The sequence below is a fragment of the Canis lupus genome, chromosome 30 (assembly GCF_048164855.1).
Source record: "Canis lupus baileyi chromosome 30, mCanLup2.hap1, whole genome shotgun sequence".
NCBI lineage: Eukaryota > Metazoa > Chordata > Mammalia > Carnivora > Canidae > Canis > Canis lupus.
In genome coordinates, this window is record NC_132867.1 from 18,287,578 (window position 1) to 18,299,884 (window position 12,307).

The following is a 12,307-nucleotide window of genomic DNA, read 5'->3' on the forward strand; positions in this document are numbered from 1 at the left end:
TAAAAGGGATTTTGCAGATATAATTAAGGTTACAGAATTGAGGATGAGGAGATTATCCCAGATTATTGGAGTAAACCCAGTCTAATCACATGAGCCCTTAAAAGCAAAGAACTTTCCCCAACTAAAGTCAGAGAGATATAGCAGATGGAGAAATGAAAGTGATTGGAAGTATGGGAAGGACTTTAGCCACTCTTGATCTAGGAGCAGAGACTGGATTTCAGCTGATAGCCAGCAAGAAAATGGGGACTTCAGTCCTAAAACTGCAAGGAACTGAATTCAGCTAACAAACTGAAAGGGTTTAGAAGTTTATTCCAAAACCCTGCTGACACCTTGATTTCAGCCTTGTGAGATTCTAGACAGAAGACTCTACTGAATTATACTACCTGGATTTTTTACCTACAGAACAATGTGATAATAAGTGGGTACAGTTTTAAGCCATTAAATTTATGTTAATTTGTTGTGGCAGCATTATAAAACTAATACATTGGATGTCTGGAATTTTAAAGATTGTTGGGCTTTGTTCTGAGAGGCTGGTTACTCTAATAGTGGATCAGCTTGATCGTTTGAGGCTTGTTTTTAAACTTTGTGAGGGTCCAGATTGTCCTTTTGTTTTAAGGGTTTTCTAGTTCTTTCCTAAAGAATTTGGCATAGACTTTCTATCCTATGTCATGGGTCTTCATCAAGTTTCTATACCCTAATTGGATAAAACTCAAATGACTCCTTTGCTCTGTGAGTTCCAGTAGTCGTTCAGATTATAGTTTCCCAGCATTTTTTTTCCCCTCTGGTAGTTAATTTTTGTCCAGTGTCTTGGAGCCTCATCTTACACATGTACAGCTTTGCATTCAGTAAATTTAAAGGGTATTCTGAAATTCTTTCTGTGTAGTTCTTCCTTTCTAGCATTGCTTATTGCAAATTCCAGACATCTCATACTCCACAAACTCAATCTTTGTCTACCTTGCTTTGCATCTCCCCGTGGTGACCATGGTCCAGAGCTACCTCCACGCATAAAATTGGGGCAATTGTAGGGTTCATTTAACTTTTTTTATTTTCTATTTGTGGTCACATTTTTGTTTTCCTGTGTATCAGTGTTTAAAAATAGAGATTTCTGTATTTCCCCGTTTTCTAACTTTTACAGCTATTCTGGTATTCCTTACTCTATCCTGGCTACATTCCCTTATTTTGTCAGTGGATCCTTCTTTTGCCAAACAAGAGCTTCTTCACAGGATCTCTTTGCTTCCCATCTATGTTTTTCAGTTCACCCTTCACAGTCCATTCTGAAGTAAACATAGATGAAATCCTCTTCCCAAAAACTTGTCATGACTTCCTGACTTTCTCATAACAGTAGTACATAAATCTATTTAGCATTTAGCTGGTTATAGTGGGCTTCCCAGTTTACCATCTTATTTGAATAAAATCTGACTTATTTACTTGGATAGTCAAGGATTTTATCTTTAACTGCAATCCTTTTTTTTTTTTTTGATTTTATTTATTTATTCATGAGAGACACATAGAGAGAGGCAGAGACACAGGCAGAAGGAGAAGCAGGCTCCCTGCAGAGAGCCTGATGTGGGACTTGAGCCCAGGACCCCGGGATCACGCCCTGAGCAGAAGGCAAGACACTCAACCACTGAGCCACCCACGTGCCCTAACTGCAATCCTTTCAACTCTGGTAACTCAATAGAGTGTGCAAAAATGTGTTATAATCTGTTAGGTAATATAGAAAGACCAGGTGAATAATTGAAACAGATATTACCTTGATTTCAGGTTATAGCACTTAGGAATTCTTTCAAATACAAGTAACAGAAAACCTGATTAACAGTATCTGAATCAAGTAAGGTTTTATTTGTTTCACAGAACAAAATCAGAGGAACCAACTGCTGGCAGTTGTTCATTGGCTGGTTGTTGTCAAGACTATCCTCTCTGCAACTATTCTGGCTTTCCTCTGAAGAGTGCAGAATGGCTGCCCTACGATTAGGTAACATATTTGCTAACAGCAAGAAGACAGTGATGGAAGGGGTAGGAGAATTTGGAGGGGAACCTGCCTATTTCATTTTTGCAAGAAAGAAAAAGCTTTCCTGAGAAACCCTGGCAGATTTCTGGTTATGTCTGATCACTGGAACTTACATGACAACAATGGATTCCAGGAAAGTGAGTATTTAGATTTTTCAGCCTCAGTGACAGAGAAGGCAATGAGGAAAGATGAATAAACCAAATATGACTGCTAGAGAGTTTACATACTTTTCTAAAAATTGCTTTTATATGTGGGACGATGAAAATAATCCTTACTTATTCAAATGGATGTCTGTTACAAAAAAATTCTCTTATCTTGGGCAGCCCGGGTGGCTCAGCAGTTTAGTGCCGCCTTTAGCCCAAGACCTGATCCTGGAGCCCTGGGATCGAGTCCCATGTCAGGCTTCCCGCAGGGAGCCTGCTTCTCTCTCCGCCTGTATCTCTGCCTCTCTCTCTCTCTCTCTCTGTGTGTGTGTGTGTCTCTCATGAATAAATAAATAAAATCTTAAAAAAAATTTTCTTCTCATTTTTCTGAATCCCCACAACTCTTATTTATGCCATTACTATTTTTGGTATTTTTTCAGACATTGTTCCATATCAAAGTAAAGGATTCAGTATACTTAGTATACCTACCCAGTCATCTCTCACCCTCTGTCTGTGCTTCTCTTCACATGTTATTTCTTTCTCAGCTGTTAGAGATGTGCTTCATCGATTTAGCCTGGAAGATGGGCGCATGCTGCCAATGGCTTAGAGCCCTTTAATACCGTGACTCCGAAGGTACCAGAAATTCAAGATATATGCATGATTTATTACATTATTATTTCCACTTCTTCATACATTCTACCATGTGACCTTATAATTCACTACATTGGACAGAATATATTTTTCCACTCCAATGGAATGTTAACAAACATGACATGAGCAGAGACCTTAAATGTGCATCTCTGGTTTGGCTGGGCTTCTTGTGCCTCTGCCACATGTCACAAGAATTTCACTAAGATGATTGCTGGTCCAGACCAGGGCTTAATCTGCAGCCCAAAGCTAGGTAGTCCCAGTGACCCGTAGACCCAGGGTAGATGTTTGTTGCTGTCAGCACTGAGTTGTGGTTTTGTTTTGTTATACAGCATATTGCAGTGATAGCTGTTAATACAGTGGGATTCTAAATGGCCAAATTTAACTCACATGCTCATTCCCAAATTAGTTACGGTAGCTAGTAATATAATTGGCCAGGTTTAGATTACATTCCACCTCTCTCCTCCCTTATATCCACCCAAATAACTGAGTGGGCTCAGGGGTGGGGCTATCGGTGTTAAAATTTGATTCTATGATATGAGAGAACGGTTACTCCAAAAGAAAGTGGTTGCTGTTCTCAGAAGAGGAGAGTTGATTTGAAAACATTATGAACAGGCAAAAACTGTCATAAACCACCCTGGTGCTCTATACTTTAGTCTTCACTGCTAAATTTTAAGCTGGTCATGTGCAGGAATTGTGCCTTACTCATATTTACTTCAGCACTTAAAGTATCTTAGCAAATATCTTATATGAGTTAAGATTAGGTTTCACCCCAAGTAGCATAAAAACCCCAACAGGGGTTCCTTGGTGGCTCAGTGGTTGAGTGTCTGCTTTTGGCTCAGGTTGTGATCCAGGGGTCCTGGGATCGAGTCCCACATCGGGCTCCCCAGAGACGGCCTGCTTCTCCCTCTGCCTATGTCTCTGCCTCTCCCTGTGTGTCTCTAATAAATAAATAAATCTTAAAAAAAACAAAACAAAACACAACAGTGACTACATTAAAGTCTAGAGGTGGGCTGCTCAGAGCAAGTGTGGTGGCTCAGATTCATCAAGTCCTCAGGCATTCATGCAACTTCCAACTTTCTTCTTGGTCATCCCTAGGAGGTGAGTCTCATCTTTGTGCGCAGGTTCTTTCATTGGAACCACGTTCTAAGCAGCAGGGTGGAGGAAGGTGAGAGGGCAGAGCAAGAATACACACCAGTTGTTTTCTAGAAACATCTCTCAGAAGTTGCCACACATTTCTAGTTACCTCTCACCCTTATGGTGGGAAGAGCCTAGCTGAAAGGGAAACTTGAAGATCAGGTCTTTCTTCCAGCATCTGTGTGTGTGCCCAGCTAAAATCCAGGGCTTCTAAAAGAGGGAGCAGGAATATTGGAGTGGGCAACAAGCAATCTCTGCTACAGTGCTCAATAAAATATTTGTTCTCTGATAGTGTGAGTGGATGAATCACATATTAAAAATTAAAATTGGTTAATAAACACTGAAGAGTAAATTTTCATCCTTAGATGCAATCAATGCAGGCTTAAAATATTTGAGGTTAACATGCCTATTTAAACTATTTCATTTTTAGGAAGCAAGAAAGCAAAAGTTAATGATTTGCTTTAGAATTCTTTTTGCTTTGTGCTCAACTTGTATGGTGTGGCAGGCTTATTTCAGTTTTGTTGATCCATTTTCTAAAAGCCTAATCCTTATAGTATTCCAGACAAAATCTAGTGCTGCTCTATTGGAATCCTTAACTCTAAAGAAAATGTCTCTCTTAAAATTATGTCTTCTCTTAAGCTTAGGCAAGCATCCCTTTGAAAGTTTGGGATACAAATATTTGCATTAAAGGGATTTACCACCTATAGTTTCAGTAATGCTGACATTATGGGTTAGCTGTCTGCTGATCCATTGTCCTGTTGTGCAAGCAGAACAAACCAAACCTATTTTCCAGTCTGTGGATAAATTCACTGTTGGCATTGCTGGGAGGAAGTTGGGAGTTAACTACCAAGCTATTGATTTTTTTTCACTGTGGGCCAAATCCAGTCTTTAGTAATGTACACAGTTCCCACTGTTAAATTCAAGGTGATAAAAGGAAAGTTGGGGATTGATGTCTGAAGTTAGAGAAGAGTCTGTTTCATAAAATTTTATTAGAGGTTTATTTTTATATTTCATTGTATAAATATCAGATGACAGAGTGTGGAATACTCCAGCTAGCAATTGAAATCCAGACATATTTCTGAGTTAACTATTGGTGTGCCTATTGAGTTAGATATAAAATTTAAAATTTCAGAATTTTACACTAAATTTTCATATTTTTAAAAAAGATTTTATTTATTTATTCATAAGGGATACACAGAGAGAAGCAGAGACATAGGTAGAGAGAGAGCAGGCTCCTTGCAAGGAGCCTGATGTGGGACTTGATTCCAGGACTCCAGGATCACACCCTGAGCTGAAAGGCAGACGCTCAACTGCTGAGCCACATAGGTGTCCCCATAATTTTCTTTAATTCCAAAAGATTTGTTGATGAGAGATGATAGCAATAAGGGTAAGTGAGAAAGAATACAACTTTTTGTGTTTTGAATTTCTGTTAAATGTGGTACTTTTTCATAAAAGTTTAAACATTTTATTTTATTTATTTTTTAAAGATTATATTTATTAGGAAGAGAAAGAGTGCACATGCACGGGGAGGGGTGGAGGGAGAAGCAGACTCCCTGCTGAGCAGAGAGCCTGGTACAGGGCTAGATTTCAGGACCCTGAGATCATGACCTGAGCCGAAGACACTTTTCTGACTGAGCCACCCATGTGCCCAACTAATTAAACATTTAAAATATTTTTTCAATCAATCATTAATTGAACACATTTTTATTAAATGCTCATTGTATGTGAGATATTATGCCAGGTATTAATTATACAGTAGAAAGCAAAACAGTCTCTTCTCCTGAGATATTTGTTACCTGGTGGAAGAGACAGGCATTAAGTGATTGCTTTTGGAATAGAGTTTTTAATGGCATTGAAATACATTTGCGTTTTAATTGCTGTTAGAGGGTAAAGATGTCTGAGTACCACATTGGCAAATAATGTTTGTCTGTTTTTTCTTCCATTATTCTATATCTTACATGTTTAGTAATGATTCATTTATCTATAATCTGTAGGAAGTGAGGGGTTCCACCATAGTTTTTTTTTCCCCAAATAACTGATAGGTAATGGTTTCAAAACTTAAGAAGTTTTAGCTATTTTGAAAGAAAGCTACAATAGCCTGAATGTTTATGTCCTTCCAAAATTTATGTGCTGAATCCTAACCACCAATGTGATCATATTAGGAGGAGAAGCCTGAGGTGAGGTGAAGTGAGGTGAAGCCTCATGAACCAAGCATTAGTGTCCTTATAAAAGAGATCCTAGAGTGCTCTCTTCCCCTTCTGCTACACAAGGACAAAGCAAAAAGATGTATATGAACTGGGAAGTGGGCTCTAACCAGACACCGAATCTACCAGCACCTTCATCTTAGCTTCCAACCTCCAGAACCATGAAAAATAAGTCTGGGTTGTTTATAACCCACCTATTTAGTATGCTGTGATAGTATCCCAAACTAAGACAAAAGGTTTCTGAAGTGAATTATATTCTTTTTTGCCATCTTAAAATATACAGAAGATAATTTCTGCATTAGCCAGGGAGTTCAATTTCTGTGTCAGAGTACACTAAGCTGTTGTAAAAATAGACTTAGAAAAATCAGTGACTTAAGGAACAAGTAATAGTCAAGGGTGCTCTAGCAGCTCTCTTCCACTCTCTTCCACTCTCTTCGGTGTTGATTCAAGGACCGGATTTTTCCATCTTGTGACTCCTTCATCCTTTAGGATCTTGTCATCAGGTGCATTGTCAAGGCTTGTTCACCATGTCCGGGTCTCAGCCAGCGGCAAGGGGAACAGTGCGGAAGAGGCACAACTCTACCACAGGCCCCCATCCTGAAAAGGCAGGCACATACCACATTTACTCCTGCATCGTTGCTGAGAATTTAGTGTCACGGTTGCATCAGTCTGCGAGGGAGACTGGAAGTAACCTAATGTGTGCCTAGGAGTAAGGGGTGGATGACTCCAGGCGGGCTGCTGGGTCCCTCAGCCTGCACCTCTATGTATACCCTTCTCACATGCATCCTTTCTCCAAGCAAGACACACAGAGCATGCTCACCCCTCCCTAAGGGAGACAACGCAGGAGACCATCCAGCTGCTGTATTTAGCTCCAACCCCACGACTCCTGGGTGCTGTTCTGTCATTTCACTCAGGTCCAGATGTCGCTCAGGCGGACCAGAAAATTAAAACTTCCATTCAGAACAGAGAAGAATGAGAAACAGTGGCCACTGGTTCCTAGTGCTGGTGGGGATCAGCGGGGCAGGAGTCTCAGACACCTCTGCTGATCATGGATGGGGCCCTCAGTTGGATCCTGTTTCTGCTCTCTGGAAGAGAATTCTTGTCCATTGCTGCCTGCGGCCCCCTGCTCTGGTCTCTGATGAGCTTACTTTGTCTATCATTTTTCTTCGTCATGTCCAAAATTGGCATTGGGAATGTGTTCTCCCTGGGGGCTGCATGTAGTTTGCAGGTGGCTGATTGTAGGTTGTTCTAAGCTTCAAAGAGTCACATGGCTCCTTGGTTCTTAGGCTCATAGATTCTTTTTTTTTTTTTTTTAATATTTTTTTCTTTATTTATTTATGATAGTCACAGAGAGAGAGAGAGGCAGAGACACAGGCAGAGGGAGAAGCAGGCTCCATGCACCAGGAGCCCGATGTGGGATTCGATCCCGGGTCTCCAGGATCGCGCCCTGGGCCAAAGGCAGGCGCCAAACCACTGCACCACCCAGGGATCCCTCATAGATTCTTTAACAACACGATTTCCTCGATTTTAGTAAGCTCCTACTTTATTTGCTTCCTATATGTCTATAAGTACAACCCCCAATTTTTTTTCTTTTTTTTAAAGCACTTTTTTTTATGTGGGCCCCACACCCAGTATAGAGCCTAATGCGGGGCTTGAACTCAACACCCTGAGATCTCAGTCACCCTTATCTCAACCACTCTGAAATAATGATTAACTGACTGAGCTACACAGGTACCCTCCAAATTTTTCTGAATATATATATATTTTGCACAATACTTCAGTTTTTGCTTTCCTGCTCTACCTCCAATATGTTCTTTCATTTTGGTGGCAGTTATCTTGAGGCCATTTGAAAAATTAGGCAGGCCTGGAAAGGTAACAATCTGACCTTTTGCCATTTAGGATCCAGAATCAGTCAGTGATTCAGGCCAGGGGCCTTAATCTTTTCTTTTTCACGTTTAAATCATTGTCTCTTTCTCAAATGGCCTTTTCTGATCACCCTATTTAAATCTTCCATCCAGTCCCACTCACTTTACACTGATCTTACACAAAAACACCTTATTACTTCCATATATATATGAAATATGTACATATATGATACGTGTCTTATTGTCATTTTTATTGTTTATTGTCTTATGTAAATTTTATGTAAATTTCATGAGGTTTGGAAGTTGTATTTTTTTCTATGATGTATTTCAGGGATGGAGAATAGTGTCTGTTTGCCACATAGTAGGTGCTCAACAAATATTTGTTCAATGAGTGAATGAATGAATGGATGATTTGAGAGTATTCAAACTTTTTAAGATCTTCCATATATCATGCTGTTAGTGAGCTCTGCAAATACTGGAGATTACAGCCATTTCTTCCTCTAACATGTAAACAGAATTGTCATTTTGTTGATTTAGTAGAGTAGGGCAGGGAGGACACATCTTTGTTCTCTGTTCTCTAGCCATAGAGATTCTATGCCAGTTGTGGAAATTCCATTCTTCTTTGTTCAGTCCTAACAATAGACAAGTGACCCAGTCTTGGCTTAGTGAGAGGTAAGCAAAAGTGTGTTAAGATGGAGAACTTCTGGAAAGAAAAAAAATCGATTCTTTCCTGCTCACTCTTTCTTTCTGCTTTGGTTGTTTCTTATTCTTGTGATGGTGTGATGTTGTTAAGGCTTTAGCCATCTTGTGACCATGAAGGCAGACATCACTGACATACTGACGTTAGAAGATGGAAAGACAGAAAAGAACCTGGATCCATATGACATAATTGAATGACTTCCTTTTAAAGTGATACAATAAGTATCTATCTTATTTAATCCATTTTTTGGTCTGCTATTCTGTTGTTTCTCGTAGCTGATAACATCCCGGTAGAGTAACAGTATTTTTAGTAGCCACTCAGACTAATTGGCCACCATACTGCTACTCATTTAACCATTTGTCCATTTGCTCATTAAGTGTATGATATACCAGGCTATATGCAAAACCTAGAGTAAGAAGATTGATAAGATACAGCTCATGCATATCCTCCAGGAATTGACAATAGGGGTACAAAGAGTTATATAAAGAGCCTCTGAGTTATGATTATTCAATTTAAGATTTTTTGTACTTTATGAAGGTATGAAAGAGAAATGGTATTCAGTAGAAGCCATACTTTGAATTCTGAATTTTGATCTTTTCTGGGGCTAGTGATATGTGGTGCCATACTGTGTCATGACACTGGGCAGTAGCAGTCGCTGTGGCTCCTAGTCAGCCACGTTGTTGCCAGGGTAAAGAACAACAGAACAACAGATACACTTAAACCACTTTGTACTCATATAATCATTCTGTTTTTCACTTTCAGTATACTAGTCAATAAATTTCATAAGACACTCTTTGTTATTACTGTAGTATAAAATAAATACAGTGTACTATAAAATACATTTTGTGTTAGATGATTTTGCCCAACTGTAGGGCAATTTAAGTGTTCTGAGTAGTTTAAGGTAGGCCAGGCTAAGCTATGATGTTTGGTAGGTTCGATTTATTCAGTGTATTTTCAACTTAAGATATTTTTAATTTACACTGAATGGGTTTATAGGGATATAATCCCATTGTGAGTAGAGGATCTGTATGTAGAGCACTGTTATCACAGAGCAAATGTTTATTAACGCTCAAGTTCACTATAACTAGTAGAATTGGATACTCTCCTGAGTAGACAAACATGGGTAGAGATAGTCTATCCTATCATCTTTGCATGTCCACGTGGATTTTACTCTCAGTCACCATTTGAGGGAGGCTTGCTTTTTTCTATTGCCAAAGAAGGAGTAGCTCCAATGTAGGCAATTTTGGCCATATTATTTATTTCCTTATTTTTTTTTTTTCCGACATGAACTCATTGGTGGAGAAGATTATAGAGTTAAGTAATCAGATGGAATAGTGGGTATCACTATAGTGGGATAGTTTGCCTCTTTCTCCTCCATGTCCACCAATGGGTCCTTCTTAAACACCCAGGAGAATGGAGCTGACTGTGGTTACAGTGTGTAGTGAGCTTAAGTATGCTGCTTGCTACAGACTATTGGGAAAATTTTCATGTATGCTTAGAGAATAATTTAGAATTATGATGTTAGATATTTCAGTTTAATCACTTGGAAAACTATAGTGTTTTGTTTTGTTTTTGTCTACAGAAACAAAACAAAAAAGCTTTGCAGCTTTATCATCTGAAGCTAGCTATCTAGTCATTGATATATTGAACCTTTTTTTTTGCAAAGCCATTCAGTGTGCAAATGATAATGTTAATTGCCAAATGAGGATGTGGGCTCTAAACCTAGAGCTCAGTAAGGAAGTTGACTGTATCCAGCTCTTTTTCATAATTAAAGTTCAAATGACAAATGCTTGTATGCTTGGGATGAATCCTAACCTCTCTAAAGTGCATTATATAATATTAGGCTCACTGGCTTACATTTTATGTTAGGCTCATTAAGAGTTTATGTTGGAAAAAAAAGCTTATATCACAAACACAAGAAAAGGTAGAAGCTCAGGGTAGTACACTGATTTCTGACAGATTTAATAGATTAATATCTATGACCAGGGAAACTATTCAGGAGCTACTCTTAGTTTATTTATTTAAAGTTTATGCCAAGTACCTTTAAAAAAAAAAAAAAGCTTTATTTATTTATTCATGAGAGACACACAGAGAGAGGCAGAGACATAGGCAGAGGGAGAAGCAGGGCCCCTGTGGGGAACCTGGTGTGGGACTCAATCCTGGGACCCTGGGATCATGACCTGAGCCAAAGGCAGATGCTCAACTGCTGAGCCACCTAGGCATCTCTATACCAAGTACCTTTAAATCTAAGAATCTTTACCTTTTTCTCTCTGCTTTAGACTGTTTTCGGGATTTCCATTCTTTATTCCTGTCTACTCTGGGGTCACTGACTTCTCTAATAGTATTTGATGGTTTTCTTTGTTTGCTTTGTGTTGTGAAGTGTAATAGCCAGCTGTATTTAGCCAAATGTAGAAGAGAGATTATAATTTTCATTTGTGATATATGTAAACTTGTTATTTAAAAAAGAGGAACCATTTATGCATGTACCTGTGAAGAAAATAAAAAATGGAGGATATAAAAAATGTCAGAGGTAGTAAAGCCAGCAACTATGCCTGAGCCAAAGTGTATTTTGATTTTTATAATGCCTTTCATCTAAGGAGGTCAAAGTATTTCATGTATTATTTTATGTTTGTGACACTCCTGCCATCTCTATATTGTGGCATTGAAGAGTGACTGTCCATGGAACAGAAGAAATGGGAATGACTTCATGAACAATGAATTTCCCATAAGTATGAGAGACATATTTATTCCATATATGGTGTCCTGTGTTGTGAACTGAGTTATTGCAGTGTCCACCAGGGTGGTCTCTAAACATTCTGACTCACAAGACTTCCATAGGGTATACCAGGCATCAGATTCATTTAGAGGAAATATGGGCCAGGAAATGAAACTTGCTAGAAGGGCGGCATTTAGCACCACTCTTCAGTAAGACTTCTTGCAGCACTCCTCACACCAATCAAGGAACATAAATTCCCGAGTCCTTGCAAGGGGCCTGCCAGGTTATGAGAATGATCACACTCAGGAAGCCCAAAGCTATGAATTCCCACAAAATATTTATGGTTCATATATAGTTTCTCTCCTCCTAGATGCAATTTGTCATTTTTTATCATAAGAAGTATTGCTTAGTAGTACCACTTCCATTCTACCTTTTTCAGATTTCCAGAGAAACAATGTTCTAAAGTTAACCCAAAGTCAAGTTTGTTCATAAAGGACAAAAGGTTTTGTTAATGCTTTACCCACAGTTATGCAACCTCTTTTGTATTAAGAGTAGGTTGGATGCTTAGCAGATATCCATCACTAATCGAGTGATACACTTTCCCTGGTCCTGGAGAAGATGGAGTGGGTTATATTTAATTTTATAGCAAAGGAAATATTTTTCAACTTTGTTATTTTATAAATAAAATCTTCTTATACTATATTCTGTATTTACAACTATGGGTAGAGATAGAATTAACTCTTGGCACATGCCAATAGCACAGATCTAACAGGGGAGAACACAGCCCCACTGTTGGGATTCCTACCAAGTTAAAATGTTGTAATCCAGAAGGTAACCACTTCTATCACATAATCTGACTCTCTACTTGCATCTAAAAGAGTAC